Source organism: Dermacentor albipictus, chromosome 1 (assembly GCF_038994185.2).
Source record: "Dermacentor albipictus isolate Rhodes 1998 colony chromosome 1, USDA_Dalb.pri_finalv2, whole genome shotgun sequence".
Classification (NCBI taxonomy): domain Eukaryota; kingdom Metazoa; phylum Arthropoda; class Arachnida; order Ixodida; family Ixodidae; genus Dermacentor; species Dermacentor albipictus.
The window spans coordinates 458,902,279-458,919,915 of NC_091821.1; the positions used below are offsets into that span (position 1 = coordinate 458,902,279).

Consider the following 17,637-nt stretch of genomic DNA (forward strand, 5'->3'; position numbering starts at 1 on the left):
CAGTTTAGCTCACTGGATACAAACGTAGAATATCATATTTTTTCTTTTCGTCGCTGCAATTGTCGTGAGATAGCAATATTGTAATAAATTGTAGCGAGCCGTCAATGTGTCGAGTCTGAGCTGGTTGGTGATACGTGGCGAAGAAACTGAGGCGCATTTGCGCAAGCAAAACAACAACAACAACAGCAACAACAACAAAAACCTGCTTCATTCCAATTCATCAAAAATGTGAGCTCAAGAACCGTTAGCACACGTTTATAATTCTAGCACACTTAGGCTAGCCGCGTGCACTCGGAAGAATCGCGCTGCCATTTGTCTAAATTTACCGTGTCCCCGTGTCTCGAACTACAAGCACATTCAGTAAGGGGTGAGAGGAAAATGGCCAAGGCGGCGGAGGTGTAGAGAGGCGCTGAGTGACGTATACAGCAGCGCACTACTGCTTTGCTATATATAACCTAGTCGACTCAGCCCAGCGCATGTGAGTTCGGAAGCGCGAGGAGCTCCCTACTTCAGGTTGAAAGCGGAAACTCTGACCTCTGGATCACTGCGCGGATAAATTCCGGGGTCTCTAACTGTCGCGTGACATGCACATTCGCTGTCAAGTGCGTGGCGGTGCACGCCACCGACATGGATCCCCCGGGGTATCAGCAGGGGATAGCCGAGCACCCACCCCCGTCCGGGACATCGGTTCGTGCGCGCGTGGACGGATCGATGGGATTCGCGGAAGCTTCCGGAAATAGCAGGAAGCGCCCGGGAACAGGAGGGAGGGAAGCAATCCTTTCTTCCGGCCAGCGTCAGAGTTCCCACCGGCGGTGCGCCCCCCAGGTCCGCTTCATCCGGTGCGTGCTCGCGTGCTTTCCGCTTTCAGGCTATACGCGAGTCCGCGATAATTCGACCTACCTTGAAGTCTCTGCGCGGATAGGAGAGATGGCTTCGCAGAAGCTTGGGCGCGTCACCGTGTAATTCGAGCGCTTCGGCTTGCGACAGATATTCGCCCGCGCTCGCGATTCATATGGAAGTTACGTTTAGCCAGGTGCGGCGGCATTCGCGCTCGTCGGCGCTTGAGTCAACGAATACTCCATTTCCTCGAAAGCCATTATGCGGAAACCGTTTCGGAGAAGAGCGTCGTCGGTGCGATTTCGACACTTCCCGGGAGAGAAATGGGACCGGCCTCTAAACGCAGGCTGGTTTTGGGAAGTTTGGTTTCCGATCGCTTACCTGTCGGGCCAATCTATTGAGAACTGATCTCAGGTGAGGCGCGGCTACGTTTAGGTACGTTTTCCAAATAATTTATGCGTTATGTGTGCAGTATATATGACTGACTGTTTTTGTACCAAGTCGAGCACTGCAGAGAAAAAGTGCATTTAGTAATTAAAAGAAAAAGAAAACACTGGTTACATTTGTTGAAATGAATAAGCACTTATAAGTTTCATAGCAACCAGTCACATTCGTCTGTGAACTCTGACGAGATTGAACCTAGGGCTAGTTGGTTGAAACAGATGTCGGAACGGCCGCGCAAACCATACGCGTCACATACAAAAGTATAAAAAGTACCACGAGACAGTCTTTTATGGCCCTTCTTCCTGCAGTGATTTGCGCTGCCGTTCGAACATGCATTCTAGGTGGAACTTGGGAACAGCCTACATGTCAAGAACGAATGCAATTTTCTTGGTGTTTAAGAAGTTAACCAAAAATATGTGTACGCGGATGTACAAAACAGTCAAGATTGAGAAGATATGCCAAGTAGGTACACAATACTTTTTTGTTAGATTATTTGAGGAAACGCCCACCGTACAGCATGATTACGCACAATGTAGCTTTATATGAATTTTGCACCGGCACTCATACCTTTATACACGGAGCAGTTGGTTTTCCTATTTCCCTTCGCGTTTTGAAGTAAATTTATGTAAATAAATTTGTAATGAAACTCCAATATATGTAAGTGAATTTCTGTTTCTGGCAGACATCTTTACAGAGAGTAACAGCACTGAAATAGCGAACCATAATGGTATAAGTATATATTCATTGTGTTATATGTGTCAATATACTTCGGCTGCATGAAATATTTGTTACTTTTTTTCTATGTCATAAAAGCCAAGGCGCTTAAAAAATGATGTTCGCAGAAACTTCACACCTGCGCGAAATATTTAGACCTCCATATCCAGCTTTCCTGGACACGTACCAACTAGCGCCCCAAGCGGCCCCGGCACGAAGCTAGCGCGTTTTCAATGGAACGAGCGGGTTTTTCGCGAATAACAAAAGCTGCAGGTCGATTATCAAAAAACGCAGGTGACAGACGTGTTCTGGAAGACAATCCACACGAGCCAAATGCAGTGATCACTCTATGGCACGTAAGAATTTTGTTCCCACAGCGGTTAAAGATTTAGCAACGGAAGCCTATGGAAACGACGAAAATTTGTACTATATTTTTGAGGCAAGAACCGTGGCTGTGATCACACTACGGCTTCTATCGTAATACGCAGTGCAGGGTATGTGGTCCGGAGACTCAGCTTTCGATTGATGCCTAGCTCGGCTCTCCACACATGGCGTGACACTGTTCCCAAAAACGTTTTTTGTAACACTGTCGTGAAAATTCACGAGGTATCTATTAAAAGCTATGTTCGTACCACTGCGCGAACCCTCGGAAGCCGTGGCCGAGCGGTAGAATTGCGCGCACCTTTAGTCACGCTTCGCGGTGGCCGCGGTTCGATTCTCGCTTCGGACTTTTTTTTTTCCGCATAGGACGTAGTTTTGTAGTCTCCCACCAGATGGAAGAAACACAAAACTCATGATTTGCCTTCGGTTCTGGTTTTCCAGTCGTTCTCTTGAAATATTATGTTTTCTATTTTTCCTTCCTAAAACACAGCAATGTCGTGTTCATTTGTTAAGTCATCGCATTTATGAAGGTTTTATTCATTGGACATCATAACTAGAAGCTTGCGCAAAGCTTTGTGCTATCCAAAAAAAAGAAAAAAACTTTCGTGCTTTGTAACGTGGAACCTGGGAGAACAAAATGGCCATTCTTATTGCGTCCTTCTGGAAGGTGCGTTTTCTTCGACTTTCCCCTGTCCTTAATGGCACATACACCGAGCGAATGAAGTCCACGTGGGCCACAATGCCACCCGGTGGCCAGTGCCATTCCTATGCAACATTCGTGCGGAACAAAGTGTCTGTCTGCTAAGCTGAGTCGCTGCCCGTACGTTAATTATTTCTAAAGATTCATCCAATTAAGAAATGCACCAAATAGCAGAAGATGTGCAGCGTGTGGATTAATAGCTACTGGTAATGTGTTCCCTACAGCCAAGTGGTATGAATCCGTAGGTGTGGTCACAAAAAAACAATTTGAATAAATGCCCCGTGCTGTGTCTGCCCCGGTCGCTCTACAGAGAAGCTAGCTTGGCTAGCCGTCAGTATTTAGGATCAACATATGGCGTCGCTCGTTCGGTGCAGTTGCCTTTAATGCGAATCATTCTTGGGTGAGTGCCCCAGTGATCTGGTAGCAAAATCGTGCGAAATCGTGTCTGTAACGCCAAAAAATTTGACGCATTTCCCATATGAATACATAGGTCTTTATAAAAAGGGGTGGGGTGGCCAATTTGAAATTGGAAGTGGCGTCAGCATAAATTTGGCCGTGATACAGGGATTGGTCAAGTTGAATGTGGTAGTGATATGGGAGTGGCCCAACCTAAATTTGGGGTGAAATGGTAGTGAGCCAAGCTGAATGTGAGGCTGATATGGGGGTGGCTCAACCTAAATTTGAGGTGATATAGGGGTGGGTAAGCCTAAGTTTGGGGGAATATAGGGGGTGGACCATCCTGGATTTGGGGAGGATACGGGGGTGGGAGAACCTAAATTTGGGAGGAATATGAGGGGTGGGCCACCCTAGCCATGGGGCTGGGCGAAGCTGAATCGGGGGTGATACGGGGGTGGGCTAACCTAAATGTGGGAGTGATTTGCGGTGGGCCATCCTAAATTTGAGGTGATAGAGGGGTGGGCTAGGCTAAATTTGGGGCTGATATGGGGGTGGGCGAACCTGGATTTGGAGATGATATGGGGGTGGGCCAACCTAAATTTGGGGCTGACATGGAGACGGGCTACCTAACCATGAGGGTGATGCGCGGCTGGGCCAAGCTGAATTGGAGGGTAAAATACGGGTGGACTAACCTTAGTTGGTGGGCGATTTGCGGTGGGGCATCCTAATTTGAGGTGATCGAGGGGTGGGCCAGCGTTAGTTTGGGGCTGATATGGGGATGGGCCAACCTAGATTTTCGGGTGATATTGGAGTGGGCCAATCTAAATTTGGTGGTGTTTTGGAGGCGGGCCAATCTGTATTTGGGGGTGATACGGGATTGGTCCTACCTAAATGTGGGAGCAATCTCAGGGTCGGCCAATCTGAATTTGGGGGCGATATGGGGGTGGGCCAACCTAAATTTTGGGGTGCGTCGGCTCGAAATTTGGAGGCCGATTTATGGAAATTCGTCTGTGGACCAACTTGAAAATTAGGGGTGGCCCAATTGAAATTCGGGGTTGAGCCAACTTGAAGTTTAAGGCTGGGCAAAAAGAAAATCGGGCGTGGCTGACTTAAAACTTGAGGGTGGGCCAATTTAAATTTGAGGGTGTGCCAACTTGAAATTTGGGGGTGGGCCTACTTAATATTTGGGGTGGGCCAATTGAAATTTGGGGGCCTGTTTACGAATAGTTAGACAACACCAGTGGTGTTTCTGCATATTTTTCATCATCGCAAAGTACGTACATCAATAATTGTTACCTATATCCCTCAAGGTGAGCTACCACTCGAGCCTTCCCAGCCCACTGAGCTAATGATGTCACGGGAGTGCTCTCATCGTGACGACTGCGACGTTCAATGTGGAGATCCACAAAAACAAATCGCAGACCGAGCTGACCATTTTCACACTAATGACATCGCTAGCACTACTCGTTCGTGCTAGACGCAACAGAAGCTTACAATGATCATAATTCAACTTTCAATCGCACGCTAGTCGACACGTTCTTAGCGCAGAATTTCGTCAATCATCGGGATAGAAACCATGCTGGATGTTTTACTGTTATGGTGGGCCGTTTTTCACGAAAGCTTTCTCCCACAAAGACAACACATTTTTAAGATTGACGAGGCAAGCTAGTACATAACTCATACGAAGCAAACGTATAAAGGGTTATAGTGATTTCTCAAAAAATATGTTAGGTAAATAAGATTTCAGATGGTATTATTTCGACCGGGCATGGCAACGATTTATTCCCGCCTGTCACAGCGCTTTCACCGAAAACCTAATCATTTTGCTCAAACGCGTTACCCCAATTCTACATGTGCTGAATGTACAAAAGTGCGGTGCGTGGTCACAGCTTCAAAGCCAGTCTATTTTGTGTACTGTTGTTGATATTGTAGTAATGTGGAGTTTTCCTCTTCATAAGAGCTAAAAAAACAATATATTACAGATAGTAGCTGAGCGCAAAGTACATTGGAAGATCTGAAACCAGCAATTATTTTTAACTTGCGGGTTGGTCTTCTCTGCTGGTAGATCGCTGTCCGATCACTTCAACTAATTTTGTGTGAGTGCAACTGCAGCAAACCATTATCACGCACAATAAGGACACCAGATAATTGACACTATCAGTTTATAAACTGATTTTGTTTTGCTAATTTCAGTGTAGCGTGGTTTCTGCGAAAGGAGTATTTTCTTAGTATCAGTCCAGTGTTAGCAGTGAGAAGCAGTTCGGTCTATCATCTCCGTGAGGCCATACTAGCCATTGTAGCGCTTTACTCTAGGCCAAGTGCCAAAAACTTGGTGTGCTTCGTCCTTTCCGCAGGTCATCCATCCATTCTGTTATGGTGGCCATCAACGTTGCGTCCGTCAGGCCTCCTCCTCATTTTAGCTTCACCATCGCGAGAGTGGGCAGAGAAAGGAAGCTTTCTTCACAATCAGCCCCAGCGGGGTTCCACCACTCGTAACTGCTGCAATTCGCATTAAATGGCTGGGCATGCTGACTACATCCTTAGTTTCACAATGGCTAGCGCGCGCAGAAAAAGTAGAGCTGTGGTCGCTATCACTACCACGAACCCATGTCAATGCAGATGCAAGTACGTGGAGGGGCTGGACATGCTAACTTCTGCGCTGCGACCTGCCGCCGCCACCTCAGATTTTCTATGCATACCTGCTTCTTGTTTCTATCGCACACGCATGCAGGACAAACGCGGATAAGTCATTGGATTAGATTGGGAAAACGTTTATTGAGCCTGCAGTAAAGCGCGAAGGCGCGCTTCGAACGTGGCCTACGTCGTCATCGTGGCAGTGTTAGGAATGGCCGTACGGGGTGGCAACGTGCCAGCTTTCAGCCCGCAGCACGTGTTCCGATCCCACCAGACGGGGCGCACTTCAGAGAACTGCGGATGACCGGCAGCCACGTGGCGCGCGGTCAACTCAGGAATGTGGTACTCGGCTGCGCCACCCGAGACAAAGCAGAGTTATACGAAGCCCTCTGACGTCGGCTGCGGACCCTTTTCCCCTGTGCGTGTGTGCGGCACGTGTTTGTGAGCCCTCCGCTAGAAGGGCTGGTCCACGGTGACGTCGAACGATGACGTCGAACTATGACGTCGAGCGGAGAGCTTATAAGCAGCGTTTACCGGTTGCTAGAGCGGGCTCGTCGTCGGGAGCTGAGTGCTCGTTGTCATGCTAGAAATGTACTAGTGAGCTGTGTGCTCGTAAGCTGTTTGCTGTATGATAGTCTTGCGGGCTCCATATGGGAGTCGCGCTAAACTGCCAATGTATCTTGCTTAAAATGTTATTATGTAAATAAATCCTGCTCGCCTAGTCCTGTTGCCGCAAGGTCCACCCTACAGGTACGACTGCCAACTCTTACAGCGGGTGCTCTGCGAGGATCCCCGCTCGCCGTTGCCGGCTCGCCAGGCTCCTGCCTAGCCATCGCCTCGATGACCTGCTGGACGGCCTGTAGTTGTTTTTCTTGGTCTTCGCTCTACGTTGCTTCCTCAAGCTGCGGCGGTATATGTCCCGAGTTAGCTTGGCTTGGATGTTTGGAGCAATCCCATAGCATGTGCTCGAATGTGGCCTTCTCCCTGCAGCACGCTCTGCACTTGTCATGGGGGTGCGATTCTGGGTACATCCTATGCAATAGCGCCGGCCTTGGAAGTGTTCTCGTTTGTAGTTACCTGAACAGCACGGCCTGCGACCTGCTGAGCCCTTTGCAGGGCGGCGGGAGAAGTCTACGGGCCAGCCGAAAGCCTTGGTCAGGTCATTATAGGTGGTCATCCGGTCTTTGGCGCTGAAACACAGCGGGTAGCCATTGCCTTGGGCGCGGTCGGTTAATCCTCGCGCTCGGGCGTGTGCCGTTTCGTTGCGATTGGCATGCATCTCCGACGCTTGTCCTGCGTGCTCCGGGAACCACTTGATTCGAGTCCTCTTGTCGCGGTATGCCTGTCGGAGCAGGACGCGTGCCGACGTTGGGGCAATTCTTCCTTTGGCGTAGCTCCTCACCGCCTGTCTGGAGTCGCTGAGGATCATGTGGCATTCTGGGGCTACGATGGCCAGGGCGATGGCTATTTCTCCTGCTTCCTCCACATGCTTGCTCGATGTGCTGGCAGTCGCCCGCACGGAGTCGACCACCGCGATCGCGAAGCAGTTGCGGCCGGCATATTCGGCTGCATCCACGTATCTGGCACCGGTGTCTTCCGCGTGCAGGTCCGTCAGTGCCTTGGCTATAGCGCGTGTTCTGCCTTCGTTGAATTCCGGGTGCATGTTCTTCGACAAGGGGTCAACCCACACGTTTCATCGTACGTGGTCGGGGACGGGGCATTTGGTCCCTGCTGTTCGTGATAACCGATGCCTAGACTGCACAGGATCTTTCTGCCGGCCTTTGTTGATGACAATCTTTCCAACTGAGCGGCTCTTTGCGCTTCGATCTCGTTGAGCGTGTTGTGTATGCCCAGCTGTAGGAGACGTTTCGTGTTGGTAGTTTCAAGTAGACCGAGGGGTGTCTTGTAAACCCTCCGGATTAGGATGTCTAGCTTGTTATTTTCGCTTTTCACCCACTTGTGGAAGGCTGCCACGTACACTGGCGGAGTTCGAAGGAGTGTATAAGCCTGATGAAGTTTTCCTCCTTCATGACTCCCTTCTTGGTGGTAACGCGCTTGAGCAGTCTGCTGGTATTGGACGCCTTACCCATGATGGGGGTGATGGTGTCTCCGTTCCTGCCGAGCGCTTCGATCGTCATGCCCAGGACTCGGATCTTGCTGACCGCCGGTATTGAGTTACCATCCCTGGTGCGGATCTAGATCTTTTCGTGTTCCCTTTGCTTCTTGATTCTGTGCGTTTTGATCGGTTGGTAAAGCAGGAGCTCCAACTTACTTGGGGAGCAACGCAGTCCCATACCTTCCAAGCTTTCTTCGGTCGTGTCGACTGCCGTCTGTGGCGTGGATTTTGTGCGGGCATCACTGCCCCCGTCCACCCACAGCGTAATGTCGTCCGTATATATCGTGTGCTTCAGTCCTTCAAGCTGCCATAGTCTTTTGGCAACTTGAATCATAACAAGATTAAATAGCATGGGTGAGATGACGGAGCCTTGGGAAGTGCCCTGGCTCCCTAATGTCTTCTCGTCCGTCTTCAGGTCGCCGGGTCTGAGCTCCGCCATCTGCCGGTGAGGAAGCCTTTGAAATATTCGTACGACCTCTCGCCTAGGTTTAGATGCGATACCTGCGCGAGGATGGCAGAGTGCGCAACTTTGTCGAAGGCGCTTTTTAGGTGGAGCCCGTGGACGGCTTTCGTGTCCCTGGTTTCGCCGTCGATGACCTGATGTTTGATAAGTAAAAAATCTCAGTGCCCTCCCACTCTGTGAAGAAAGATGACCAGCAAAGCTGTGTATGTGGGCCTAATGGCGAACTGCACCTCCACCGTATGTCGGCACCACGTTGCACTGTCTTCGGGATCGGCCCACGTATGGGGAGTGCTTAATGCCTGCTTCACCTCCGCCATTGGTCGGCCTGGCATGGCGTTACGTTCGGGATCAGCCCACGTATAAGGAGAGCTGAACGCTTGCTGCACCTCTGCTGCGGGTCAGGCCGGTATTACGCTATCTTCGGGATTTTGCTCTATACGCGGACGCGATAGTGGGGAAAGTAGCCCTTAAGAGGAACCTTTAGCTCTGGTGGTCCTATATAAATACATGTAAAAGGAGAGTTCGTTTTTCTCCACAACCACTGCATAAAATTTTGCAAGGTTTGTTGCACTTAAAAGAAATACTTAAAATCTAGTGACTGTTGGTTTAGAATTTTTTATTTAGGCCATCATTTGTTTATTCAAAATTGGCAAAAATCACAAATTTTCAGAAAACGAAACCAAATTTACAGCTCTGTCTTTCGGCAATCAAAACTGATATCACAATTCTGTACATTGCATCTAGCACATTTAAAGCGGACAAAATTGATATATTACGCATGAATCTAAAAAAGGTTAGTAATGTGGGCATACAGCTTTTCCGAAACCCTTGTTCACAACGTAACGACTTCACGTAACATATACATCGGCATATTGGATTTGTCCGCTTTGAATTGTCAAAAGGATTCTGTTTACATAACCGCGACATCAGTTCTTGATGCGGAGTTATTAATTTGTAAACTTCGTGCTTCTGTATTTTTCTCACTTTCGAATTTTTGAAAATCTTTCACCAGAATTCAAGCCCTAAATAGAAATTCCGCTTCTAATAGTCACTAAAATTTACCTTGCCTTACATTGCCACAGTTCTTCGTGCTTCTAAGGTAGGGATATCGTTTTCGGTCATTATTTTTGACGGTGAATCAGTAGACCTGAACTTGTTAAAAATGAACCGTACTGCTCGCCTCTGAACCATTTCAAGCTTATGCTTATCCTTCATGTAATACGGGTCGCATACTATTGAGGCGTATTCTAGTTTTGGCAATATATAAGTTCTGTATGCTAGAAGTTTTAAATTTGAAGGTGCTGTTTTCAGTTTATGACGCAGAAAGCCAAGCTTTCGAGAGGCAGATGCACAAACGTTCGCAATGTGTTTCGACCACGATAGAGTGTTGGTAATCGTTACGCCTAGATATTTATATTCAGAGACTTCCTTTATTTGTGTACTATTGATGCAATATAGAAATGCGATAGGTTGCTTTTTGTTCGTGACACGAAGTAAGACAGTTTTGTCAGCATTTAGGGTCATAGACCAGGTGGTGCACCCTTCATGAAGTCTGGCTAAGCTAGTGCTTAAGTGAACTTGATCATCACGGCAAGTAATCTCTTTAAAGACAAGACAATCATCTGCGAACAATCTGATGTTAACGTGTGGATGAATTGTGCTAGTTATATCATTAACATAGATTAGGAAAAGGATCGGGCCGAGTACGCTTCCTTGAGGTACTCCGGACGAGACTGGTAATACAGTAGAAGCATGGCCGTTAACGTCTACGAACTGGCTACGGTTTGAAAGGTAGGCTCTTATCCAATTGATGATAAATGCAGGAAGGCCGAGCTTAGTAAGTTTTTCAAGAATTTTACCATGAGGGACGCGATCAAACGCTTTACTGAAATCAAGGAAGATAAGATCAACTTGTCCGGAAGAATCAAGCGTTAGAGCGATTTCGTGAATAGTTGTTAAAAGTTGCGTAGATGTCGACAGTTTCTTTCGAAAGCCATGCTGAAATGGGGAGAGCAAGTTATTACTTTCAATAAAATTAGTTATATAATGAGCGATGATGTGTTCTAGTGTTTTACAGCACGTGGATGTCAACGAAATGGGACGATAGTTTTCAATGCTTAGGCGATCACCCTTCTTGTGAACTGCAATGACACGAGCCACACGCCAGTCATCAGGTAAAATCGCTGTGGTCATAGATAAAGAAAAGACAGCTGTTAAGATGTGTGCAACAGGCTCGGCGTAACGGCGAAGAAAAGAATTTGGTATGCCATCCGGTCCCCCAGAAGATTTTTCTTTAACATTAAGCAATAAGGAAAACACGCCTTCAAAAGATATGAAGTCCGACACTTGGCACATAGAAGAAGGAGCCTCCATGGCTCTATGAGCGCGGGTGAACACAGAATGGAAATATTCATTCACTATGTTAGATATTTCCTGAGGATCGGTGATCACAATGTCGCGTTGCCTTATTTCTTGCAAATGTGTGTTTGCTCTGCTAAGATATCGCCAAAATTTATCGGGACTGGTTTTTATGTAATTAGGCAAAGTAGTGGAAAAATATTTTTGACGGGCAAAAGACAATGCGTCTGAAAGCTGGATTTGTAGGTGGCTAATAACTTCAGGATTTTTGTTCCAGCGTTTTTTGGCGCGTTTTAATCTGCGTTTTATATGCAGAATTTTTCTGTCAATCCATGGGTTTCTTCGTTGTGGTTTAATAAGTTTTGTCGGCACGAAGGCATCAATACAGTAGTTAACACAGGTCACAAACGCACGCCATAGTGAAGTAACATCAGTTTTTGGTAAGTTGTCAACCAGCTTCCAAAGTTCATCAAGGATAGATTGATCATTGGCATTAATAAAGTCTTTAACAGTTTTGCAGGGCTTAACATGCTGCCTTTCGCAACTATCAAGCCTACTACTGACCAGCACAAGCCTGTGGTCCGATATGCCCTCCTCCACTCGGACATCGAGCTCTGTCATATTTTTGCTAAGAAATACAAGATCCAAAATTGAACCAGTATCAGCATTGTCACGCGTGTTTTCAAGCACAACTTGTTTCATGTCACTTGGAAACATTATGTCAAGAAGAGGGCTATCGGCCAGCTGCATCTCGGGCCTGTGCAGCCAATTAACTGCGGGTAGGTTGAAATCGCCCGCCATTATAATTTTCCGGGGTTTCAGCACAGTCATATAGTCACGCAGCGAGGACAAGAACTCGGGAGGGGATGATGGTGACCTATGAACCGCGCATACCAGAACTACATGTCCCCAACAATTAACTTTCAAAAACAGACTCTCATGGTTTTCGATCTGAGCAACTAAGATGTCATTAACTCGCGTTTGTTTCCTCACCCAATCTGCTCTTTTCTTATCCCTCAACGTTACACCTATCATTCTTCTTTCCATAGCTCGTTGCGTCGTCCTCAATTTAAGTATAACCCTTTTCGTAAGCCTCCAGGTTTCTGCACCGTACGTGAGTATTAATAAGACACAGCCGTTGTAAACTTTTCTCTTGAGGAATAATGGCAATCTGCTGTTCATGATCTGAGAATGCCTGCCAAACGTACCCCAGCCCATTCTTGTTCTTCTGATTATTTCAGTCTCATGACGCGGATCTATGGTCACTACCTGCCATTAGTAGATTTATTACCTTATCACTTCCAGTGCCTCGCTACCTAACGTAAACTGCTGTTTTCTTCCGAGACTGTTAAACATTACTTTAGTTCTGCAGATTAATTTTAAGACCCACCCTTCTGCTTGGCCTCGCCAAGTCAGTGAGCTTGCATTACAATTGGTCCCCTGAGTTACTGAGCAATGCAATATCATCAGCGAATCGCAAGTTACTAAGGTATTCTCCATTAACTTTTATCTCCATTTCTTCCCAATCCAGGTCTCTGAATACCCCCTGTAAACACGCTGTGAATAGCATTGGAGAGATCGTATCTCCCTGTCTGACGCCTTTCTTCATTGGGATTTTGTTGCTTTCTTTATGGAGGACTACGGTGGCTGTGGAGCCGCTATAGATATCGTTGAGTATTTTACGATACCACAAAGTCGTATTCCTGGAGGCGCAACGCCCAACGTGCGAGGCGACCAGAGGGATCACGCAAACCGACCAGCCAGCATAAAGAATGATGGTCGTTGATAATCTTGAATGGTCTACCGTAAAGATAACATCGAAACTTTTGTACGGCGAAAATGGCTGCCAGGCATTCCTGTTCCGTAACCGTATAATTGCGTTCAGATTTGCTCAGACAACGGCTGGCATATGCGACAACATGTTCTGCGCCACTGTGACCTTGTACAAGCACCGCTCCTATCCCGATTCCACTCGCATCAGTGTGAACTTCAGTCGGGCAAGATCGATCGAATTGACGTAAGAAGAGTGCTGACGTTAGTATAAACTTCAGTTGAGAGAATGATGCGTCACACTCTGGTGTCCAATTGAAGGATGCATTTTGTCGCAAAATACTTGTCAACGGGTAAACGATGTCGGCAAACCGGGAAAGAAAACGACGAAAATACGAACATAGGCCAATGAATGAGCGGAGTTCTCGTGCTGACTGCTGTGGCTTGAATGAGCTCACTGCTTCAATCTTACGAGGATCAGGTCTGACGCCATCCTTGTCGACTAAGTGTCCCAGGACCAGTGTTTGACGTTCGCCGAACCGACCCTTTTTTGAGTTTAGGACCAGTCCAGCTTTCTCAATGCACTCGAGAACGAGGCTGAGGCGTTCGTTATGTTCTTCAAACGTGCGGCCAAAGATTACAACATCATCGAGGTAACACATGCATATATCCCACTTTAGACCAAGTAGTACTGTGTCCATGAATCTTTAAAAGGTGGCAGGAGCATTGCAAAGGCCAAAAGGCATAACATTAAATTCGAATAGGCCATCTGTAGTCACGAGAGCAATGTTTTCCTTGTCGGCAGGGTCCATAGCTATTTGCCAGTACCCCGATCACAAATCAAGTGTTGAGAAGTAAGAAGCAGCGTGTAAGCAATCAATGACGTCATCGATTCGCGGTAGTGGATAGACATCCTTCTTCGTCACTGCGTTTAAATGTCTGTAATCCACACAGAATCTGCAGGAACCATCTTTTTTTTCGGACCAGGATTACTGGGGCTGCCCATGGACTAGATGCCTCTTGAACGACACCTTTGCTCATCATCTCCTTGACTTGCTCTGCAATAACTTTGCGCTCGAACGATGACACTCGGTAGGGCTTGTGGCGGATGGGGTGTGCTGAGCCGGTATCTATTCTGTGACGAGCGCGGGACGACGGTAAATGAAGGGGTGCATCTCCATGCGTGAAGTCGAATGCGGCCTCATGCCTGGCAAGGACTTGTACCAGTGCTTGCCGTTCCGATGTACCGAGAGCCTTGCTGATCATGCCAAGCAGTAGCTCTTCAGAATGGCGATTATCACAAGGAAAGCAAGCTGTAGAGACGTCCGTAGTTAGTGCCGCTATTGAACTACATGCGGCTTCATCGAAAAGAGCGATTTTCATACCGCGAGGAAGGACAAGCGGCGTGGCAGAACAGTTCAGCGCCCACAATGTGGCGACTCCTTTCGTCATTCACACGACAGAGCAGGGCACAAGTATATTTTTTTAGCACAGTTTCTGCGGAGAGGCCTAGCTACAAGGTCAACACAATCAGCATCAACAGTAGTTGTAGAAACACGAACGGGCGTCAGGCACCACGATGGTACAATCACTGCATCAAGAACACTGAGTGTGTCTGTGTCCCCTTCTTCACCACCCAAGCTTTGTTCGGAATGTGCTGATATAAATAACTTGTTCAATGAGATTTCGCCACAACCACAGTCCACGGAAGAGCCGCACTGTTCAAGAAAATCGATACCAAGAATAACGTCGTGCGAACAACGAGAAAGAACAAGGAATTCCGACACAAACACTTTCCCAGCCAACAAAACACTCACAGCACAAACACCAAGGGGATGAAGCCACTCGCCGCCTACTCCACGAAAGGCAATACCGTCGTTCCAAGAAAACATAACTTTGTGGCCTAGCCGGTTTTTGAAAGTGAGGCTCATCACAGACAGTCGCCCCAGTATCAACTAACGCCATGGTCGGTATTCCGTCAATCGAGACATTCACTGTGTTTTTGAACATCACAACAGGCAGACGTATTTCTTGCAAAGACCGTCCGGCGACCACACATCCACTGGCCGCAGATGCTAGTTTCCCGGGGGCGGTGAGGAAGAACGGCGCCGAGGGGACGGAGAGCGACGGGGACGGCTATTTGGTGGCGTCAAACTCCACTGGCAAATCTGAAGCTGGCGAATCGCTGCGTCTGGTCTCGTGTGAGAAGTGATCCCTTGGAAGCAAATCGGTCACCCGCAGGTCATATGAAGTACGGGTTCTGAGTGGCGAGAACGTCGATGGTGTCCTACGTGATTGACGGGCTTGGCGACAATACCGAGCTATATGACCTGTGGAACCGCAGTTGTAGCACACGGGAGGGTCGCGGTTCACAGCGTCTTCCTCGAAACGAATAGTAGACGGCTGCGGGCGGCGAGAAAGTTCATGGTCATGTGGATAACGTGTCTCTGCTGCTTGCTGAAATCCGTTATATCTTTCATAAGTGGTGTCGTGGTAGTAGGGTAGGCGCTGTTCTTGTCGTGGCCTGACAGAAGTCGCAGGGCCTCGGGGGTAAAAACGCGGCTGCTCTCGTCGTGGCCGAGCGTCATAAGTAGTGCCTCTGTCGTAGAGACGTGACTGCTGTCGGGGCGCGAGTTCATAATCCTCAGTGCCCCTTGCCGCAGGATACGGGGAGAAGGATGCCACGTTTGGCTCAAAATCTGGTGGTAGGCGGAAGCTATGAGTGCCTGGATGTGTTACTTGCGCGTGCAGGCTGAGTTCTTCCCGAACTATTTGTCGGATCGTTGATTCAAGATCAAGGGGCTGGTTGCTGTCCACACTTGCAACTGTCGTTACATTGGCTAGCCTGCCAAACTTCGGCGTTGTGCGCCTCGTCTTTAGAAGCTCGAAAGTGCGACAGTGCCGAATGATGTCAGCGACGGAAGCCAGGCTGTCTTTTGCAATGAGGAAATTGTAAACATCTTCGGCAATTCCTTTTAGGATGTGACCGACTTTGTCTTCCTCGGACATTCCAGAGTCCACCATCCTACACAGTTTTATTACTGCCTCAATGTAGGTCGTGCAGGTTTCGCCTGGTACTTGCGCACGTTGCAGTAGTGTCTGTTCTGCCCTTTTCTTTCTCGTCGCGGAGTCGCCGAATCGCTCTTTGTTTTCCGAAACAAATCTTCCCCATGTTTTGAATGTTTCCTCGTGGTTGTCGAACCTAACCAACGCAGTATCCGTTAGAAAGAACACGACGTTAGAAAGCTGAGAAGCGCTTTCCACCTGTTGGCAGCACTCACCCGGTGATAATGGATGAGCCATTCCTCGACGTCTTCGTCCGATCTTCAGGCGAAGGGACGCGAATCTCTCAGTTGCAGAAGAGTACTTGTCGGGGCAGCAGTTGGAATGGGCCGTTGTTCTTCTGCGTCGTGGGACATGTTCAGCTCCGGTGAATTCGGTGGGAGTCCAGCAAGGCGATGGCTCCGTCGAAGAACTTGTGGTTCGACAGAATCGACTTGGCATCATTTGGCAGCAGTGGTCACGGCCGGAAACTACGAACTTCAGGAAAAATATTCTGCTTGCTTTTGCAGTGCTCGTCCTCTATACCTGCAAGCCACGCATGGTCACTTCGGCCCACGTGCTGTGACTGCGTCCTCTGCATCGTATTCGTCATCAATCTTCGTTCATCACCGGGGCAAGCTGGCTGCGTGGACCACCTGAGTCGATAGCCTCCCCTGCGCACCTTCCTGATCGTGACGTCGCGCTCTTGTTGGTATAAGAAGGACGGCAGAATCGACTTGGCATCATTTGGCAGCAGTGGTCACGGCCCGAAACTACGAACTTCAGGAAAAATATTCTGCTTGCTTTTGCAGTGCTCGTCCTCTATACCTGCAAGCCACGCATGGTCACTTCGGCCCACGTGCTGTGACTGCGTCCTCTGCATCGTATTCGTCATCAATCTTCGTTCATCACCGGGGCAAGCTGGCTGCGTGGACCACCTGAGTCGATAGCCTCCCCTGCGCACCTTCCTGATCGTGACGTCGCGCTCTTGTTGGTATAAGAAGGACGGCAGAATCGACTTGGCATCATTTGGCAGCAGTGGTCACGGCCCGAAACTACGAACTTCAGGAAAAATATTCTGCTTGCTTTTGCAGTGCTCGTCCTCTATACCTGCAAGCCACGCATGGTCACTTCGGCCCACGTGCTGTGACTGCGTCCTCTGCATCGTATTCGTCATCAATCTTCGTTCATCACCGGGGCAAGCTGGCTGCGTGGACCACCTGAGTCGATAGCCTCCCCTGCGCACCTTCCTGATCGTGACGTCGCGCTCTTGTTGGTATAAGAAGGACGGCAGAATCGACTTGGCATCATTTGGCAGCAGTGGTCACGGCCCGAAACTACGAACTTCAGGAAAAATATTCTGCTTGCTTTTGCAGGTTAGTGCCGCTGCTGGTCAAGCATTCATTCAATTTACCGTTTCTTCCATGACTGCTGCTGCTCCAGGTGCTCGTATTATTTTTGTGCTTGTCACTATGCCTACTTGTGCGGAGCTCGCGGAACGCATTGATCAGTTAGAGGCCATGTTCAAGGGTCGATGTGACGAGGCAGTCGCTTATCTTGTAAAAAAGTGTTCACTGAAGCTGTCAGCAGATCCAAACGTTGCTGAAATGAAGCGTGATATGGCATCTCTGATTCAAAGTGTCGACATGCTCAACTCAATGGTTGAGGAAGCCCGAGCTTAAAATGCTACTTTGACCGCAGCTAACAAAGAACTAAAAACAGAGAATGAAGCACTCGGCAAACGCCTGTCTGAACTTGAGCAGCGGTCAAGAATAAACAATG

The 17,637-nt window shown here is 48.3% G+C and overlaps 1 protein-coding gene across 4 annotated transcripts in view; it reads left to right on the forward strand.

Moving 5' to 3' along the window:
- Positions 1-17,637, forward strand: part of LOC135902815 (uncharacterized) — a 245,371-nt gene that overhangs the window by 137,453 nt on the left and 90,281 nt on the right. For 2 of the 4 annotated variants that reach the window (XR_010564612.2, XM_070532420.1), the window contains exon 1: positions 16,304-17,231. The exons of the other annotated variants lie outside the window; for them this stretch is intronic. The gene's annotated coding sequence lies outside the window, so the exon portion shown is untranslated. Of the gene's footprint in view, positions 1-16,303; positions 17,232-17,637 lie in introns of those variants that run through there. 4 annotated transcript variants of the gene reach the window in all.